Raw genomic sequence first — 6,489 nt, forward strand, 5'->3', positions numbered from 1 at the left:
AGTTTCATCCATCTGGGCTGCGATATATTCAGGAAAATAAAGACATCGAATGTACATCATTGCTGCACAGATGATCATCCAAATCAAAGGATGATGGCTCTATCAGAATCATCAGTCTGCCATACAGACGGTTGTCTATCCTATGTACATGAAAATGAATTTATAAAGCTGAGCATGGGAATGCCTGTTGGCATTATGATTCTGGTATGGCTCTATGTTACAGATGTTGTACTTGATGGCAACACCCTCAAGTAGCCAGGCTCTCAAAATGTTGGAAATCAAGAGGTACGCAGGTGAATGGTTCAAAAGGTGCGTACCCGCAGGTATGCCGGCCAGGAGGTGCATTCATACATGCAGGTTACCCATTCATGAGGTGCGTACCCCCAGTTCACTCACTTCAAGGCAGAGAAGCGCGCTCACGTGGGGTTTCTTATGTTTGGCCCGTGGTATTTAGCCCGCCATTCTTGATTCTATGGTTTTGGCCCGTGGTATAGGATCTAATTTTTCCCTGGTTTGGATCCCTTGTATTGGTTATTGATGGTTTTTTCCCATGGTGTGAATAAGGGCTTGACTATAAATAGGGAAGGAGATCACTTGGCTAAGGCATCTTTTGCAAATTGAATATCTTAAGATCTGAAATATTGGGTTATCAGTTTAAAAGCTTGATCTATCTAAAAGAGAAGTTGAAAGTGAATCTATGAAGTGTGATCTCTCGGGCGCATGATCAGATCTGGGCATCTGACTATCTGTGGCACACTGGTGGACTGCCAATTCGGCCCTAATCAAAGGTACGCAGGTGATTAACGGTGCAAGTGCGTGGGTACGCAGAGCAAAGGAAGGAGCAGTGCGTGGGTACGCAGAGTAGAAGAAGGCGTAGTGCGTGGGTACGCAGTGCGACAGAGGATCAGGTGCGTAGGCACAGTGAAAGTACGCAGCGCTTCAGAAGCCTCAGTGCGTAGGTACGCAGCGCTATAGCATCTGTGGGTGCATGGCTGCAGTAGCAGTACACGGCGCGATAGCATCTGTGGGTGCTTGCCTACAGTAACAATACGCGGCGTGATTGAAGAAACAGTGCGTGGGTACGCGGTGAAGCAAAAGGCTCTCTGCGGGTATACGCAGGGGAGCAGAAGGTGAGGTGCAGAGCCACGCAGGCCAGGTAAAGAAAAACTGCATATCTGTCTTAAGACCTTTTGTTGACTGAATTTTTCTGTTGATAAGGTGTTCTGGGTTTAGTTTACTTGTTACTGTTGATCTGGTTACTACAGTTGACTCAGTGATTTACTTGTACTTGATGATCTCTTGATGTTTATGGATCCAGTTTGAAAATTTATGAAAAGTGGTCCTTGAAATAAAAGAAGTAGGGGGTTGTAGCTCCCTTCCAGGAGAGACTGGAAAATGAGAGAGAGTTGTAGCTCTCTGCAGGTTGCAGCCTGTGTATTGGTAAAGGACTGCACCAGTACAAAACCATTGTAAAAGGAGTTTCTAAAGAAGATAGAGACATATTGCAGCAGGTGGTTTTCACCCACATTGGGTTTCCACCTTATATCTGGTGTTCTTTGGTGTGACTATCTGTTTTTCTTGTTCATGCTCATTATTTTATGGTACTGACATGCAAAAATAATTCAAAGTATAAATAAGGAATATTTATTAAAATAACTTGATAATACTGATTCACCCCCCCCTCTCAGTATTATTTCCAACAATTGGTATCAAAGTAGGTCCTTCAGAGAAGCTTGATCGCTTGAAGTAAGATCACTCATCATGAGCAACTACTAGAGGGAAGCATCAATCAGGCCACCAATTTTTGATGGGACAAACTTCAATTATTGGAAGGTAAGAGTTACTGCCTATATTCAATCTCTTGGTACAGAAGTTTGGGATATCATAGATACAGGCTACACTTTTCCTTCAGCTACTCCCACAGATTCGGCCGAAAAGAAGAAATATGAAACAAATGCTAAAGCAGTCAATACTCTGCTAGGATGCTTATCTCAAACAGAATTCGTGAAGGTTATGCAATATAAATCTGCAAAAGAAATATGGGACAATATTGTCTTGAGCTACGAAGGAGATGAACAGGTAAAGCGTGCTAAACTTCAAACCCTCAGGATTCAGTATGAGAATCTCAGAATGTATAATGATGAAAGTGTGGCTAACTATTTCCTTCGGGTAGATGAGATTGTTAATTGCATGAAAAACTTGGGTGAAGAAATAAAAGAGGCTATTGTGGTTGAAAAAGTTCTAAGATCATTGTCCCCCAAGTTTGAATCTAAAGTGTCTGCAATAGAAGAAAAGGAAAATCTACGAACTCTTACTATGTCTCAGCTACACGAAATTCTAACTGCTTATGAAATGAGGAAAGGAGGTCCATCTGACAGGAGAGAAGTTGCCTTCAAGGCTTCAGGCAAAGGAGAGTACTATGAATCAGGATATGGGTCAGAAGAAGAAGAAGAATCAAATTTTGTCAGAAATCTTCAACGGGGTGCTGGACGGTTCAGAGGTAAGTTGCCCTTCAAATGCTTTGCTTTTGGAAGAGTAGGCCACTATGCTGCCAAATGTCCTCATAAGGATAAGATTGACAAGGGAAAGGAACCTATTAGATGGAACAAGAAACAAAACACAAATAAGAAGAGCTACTACACTCATGAAGATAGTGATGGTCTATCAAATAGTGATGAAGATGAACGAGGTAATGACTATAAACTTTTAATGGCCTTTGAAGATGATGACTACATGGATGCTATAGATGTGGATAACCTTTATAATGAAATTTCTAGACTCAAGACATGTATAGAAGAAAATAATATGATCATTGATGCTCTACAATCTCAAATTGATGAAAAGGAAAAATATCTTGAAAAGTTAGAAGGTGAAATTGTTGGCCTTAGAAAAGAGATTGAGAAAACAAAGGCTATTAATCTTAAGTTTGTCAAAGGATCTGAAACTCTGGATGAGATCATCAATGTGCAGCGTTCTCCACTAAACAAGATAGGTTTGGGGTATAATGGAGAAACTTCTCAAGAATCCACCTCAAAGAGTTATCTTGATGCAGCAAGAAGAAATGAGCAAAAATACAATGAAGATCACCAGGTAAAGCAGGGACGAATTACATCAAGAACAAACAAAGACTATCAGGTAAACCAGGGGCAATCCTTCTTAAGGGTGAAAAAAAGCTACAACCAGCCATAGGTAAAATCTTCTCAATTTTCTTCAAGAATGGATGACACTAGAAATTACAATCACTTGGCTGGTAGATTTGATAACCGCAGAAGTTTCTTCAATGGACAATGCTTCTCTTGCCATAACTTTGGTCACAAAGCAGCTCAATGTGTTGCATATAAAACAATCATGACTAGAGAAGCTCATAAACAAAGAAGTATGACTGGGATTACAAAAAGGACCTATAACAACTTTTCGGCTCTTGAAAATGAAGTTGAATGTTCTATTTGCAATAACTTTGGTCATGAAGATTTTGAATGCAGGAGCAGGTTTCAGCAGACAAAGGAACAAGCCTCAAGCACCAAAACACGGAGAATAAAGGAACCACAAACAGAAAGATGTGAGATAGCATTTTATGTAGAGGGACAGGAAAATCTATGGTACATTGACAGTGGATGTTCGAAGCATATGACAGGTGATAAAGAAAAACTTGAATCATATTTTTCTTTAGAAAAGGGAAAGAAAGTTTCTTTTCGAAATGATACTCCTGCAGCTATAAAAGGAAAAGGCACTGCTCAGTTAAAAGAAAAGGTCAAAGCTGGAAATGTTTTCTATGTTGATGGATTGAAGCATAATCTTCTGAGTGTCAGCCAGATGTGTGATCAAGGAACCGAGGTGATATTTAGATCAAATGGATGTCTTATTTGTGATCTTGATACAGGTAAAACAGTGATCAGAGGTGAAAGAACTCCAAATAATCTATACATATTTGAAGAAGGACAACAACAATGCTATCTAAGTAAGGATGATGAGCACTGGTTATGGCACCGGAGGTTGGGGCATCTAAGCTTTTCACAAATAAGGAAAGCATGCAAATATCAGGCAGTTCGTGGTCTTCTAGATATCAAAATTCCAGACAACACCATATGCAAATCATGTCAGTTTGGAAAGCAAACCAGAACTAACTTTCTGGAGAAGGAAGGATCAGCTAGCATGCCTCTTGAGCTAGTACATATAGATACATGTGGTCCATTCAGGAAAAGGACACCTCAAGGAGAAGAATACTTGATATTATTCATTGACGATTTCTCCAGGTTTGTCTGGTTAGGACTTATGAAGCACAAAGATGAAGCATTCGAAAAATTCAAATCCTTTAAAGCCTTGGTTGAAAATAAATCAGGATACAAAATTAAGTGCCTCAGATCCGACAGAGGTGGGGAGTTTACCTCAAATGAATTTTTCGATTTCTGTGAAGAACATGGGATAAGAATAGAATTCTCTACAGCTAGAACTCCTCAGCAAAATGGAGTGGTGGAAAGAATGAACAGAATAGTCCAACAAATTGCTCGTGCTATGCTTGATGAGTCTGGAACTCCCGCAACTTTCTGGGGTGAAGCAGCACATGCTGCAGTTGTTATTCTCAACAAAACAAATGTCCGGGTGAACAACACTCAAACCCCTCATGAGCTCTGGTATGGTGAGACTCCTTCGGTAAAGCACTTCAAACTCTTTGGGAGAAAATGCTATATTAAGAATACTGATGAGCAACTTGGCAAACTTGAACCTAGAGCAGATGAAGGCATTCTTCTTGGTTATTCTCCACACAACAAAGCATACAAGTGCTACAATAAAAGACTTCGAAGAATTGTTGACAGCATTGATGTAGTGGTTGATGAGAAGGGATACATTCCTAGGCAAGTAAATCATGAAGATATCGAAGAAGATGAAGACTACCCTCAAAGACAGAATGTTGAAGAAGAAGAACCTCAAGAAGAACCAGAGGAGTAGATAAGGATAGAAGAGAAGACTCCATCCAGATATGTTCAGAAGAATCATCCAGAATCTCAGATTTTGGGGCAGAAAGAAGCAGGTGTTCAAACAAGAAGAACAATTGCAGAAGCTTCAAGCTATTTGGCATTACTCTCTTCCACTGAACCACAAAATGTGAAAGAGGCATGCAAAGATGAATGTTGGGTTAAAGCAATGGATGAAGAACTTGAGCAGATCGAAAAGAACAACACTTGGGAGTTAGTTCCTAGACCAAAGGATAAGAATGTTATAGGGACAAAATGGGTCTTCAAAAATAAATTGAATGAAAATGGAGAAGTAATTAGAAACAAGGCCAAACTTGTTTGTAAAGGGTATGCGCAGCAAGAAGGAATATATTTTGAAGAAACTTTTGCTCCTGTTGCAAGACTTGAGGCCATCCGAATGTTCCTTTCTCTCTCAAGCTTTCAAAACTTCAAAGTATTTCAAATGGACGTGAAATCAGCCTTTCTGAATGGAGACTTGGAAGAAGAAGTATACATTGAACAGCCAGATGGTTTCATTCTTGGAAATGATCCAAATCTTGTATGCAGATTGAAAAAGGCTCTCTATGGTCTCAAACAAGCTCCAAGGGCTTGGTACTATCGTTTTGACAAATATCTTCATCAACAAGGTTTTTCAAAAGGATCAGCAGATAGCAATCTTTATATAAAAGTTGAAAACGACAAATTGCTAATACTTGTTGTGTATGTAGATGACATTATCTTTGGCAGCAATGAAGAAGCCATGAGTCAAAGCTTTGCCTTGGTAATGCAGGAAGAATTCAAAATGTCCTTGCTGGGAGAACTGACATATTTTCTTGGTTTGCAAATCCAACAAAAAGAAGGAGGGATTGTTTTGTCTCAAACCAAGTATCTCAAGCAGATTTTGAAGAAATATGGCATGGAAGATGCAAAACTAGTATGTACACCCATGGTCACAGGATGTAGCCTCAGTGAAAATGATGAATCAGCAGCAGTGCACCAACCAACCTACAGATCTATGATTGGAAGTCTACTTTATTTGACAGGTACCCGACTGGACATCATGCATGCAGTGGGAATAGTTGGAAGATTTCAGGCAAATCCAAAGGAGACTCATCTTCAGGCAGTGAAGAGAATTTTCAAATATCTTCAAGGGACTCAAAATTATGGCTTATGGTATCCTAGAGATACAGATCTCACACTTCATGCTTATACAGATGCAGATTGGGCCGGAAGCGTGGATGACAGGAAGAGCACAAGTGGTGGTGCGTTCTTTATGGGTTCCAGATTAGTATCTTGGTTCAGCAAGAAACAGATTTCGATTGCCTTGTCTACAGCTGAAGCGGAATATGTTGCTGCTACATCTTGCTGCACTCAACTCCTTTGGATGATGCAGACCTTGCAGGATTTTCAAATCACTTGTACACCACCTATCTCCATCTTATGTGATAACACAAGTGCAATCAACATCTCAAAGAACCCAGTCATGCATTCAAAAACCAAGCACATACCGATCAAGTATCATTTTCTCCGGGAACAA

Source organism: Pinus tabuliformis, chromosome Q (assembly GCF_031772625.1).
Source record: "Pinus tabuliformis cultivar Carrire ecotype Pingquan chromosome Q, CPIR1, whole genome shotgun sequence".
NCBI classification, from domain to species: domain Eukaryota; kingdom Viridiplantae; phylum Streptophyta; class Pinopsida; order Pinales; family Pinaceae; genus Pinus; species Pinus tabuliformis.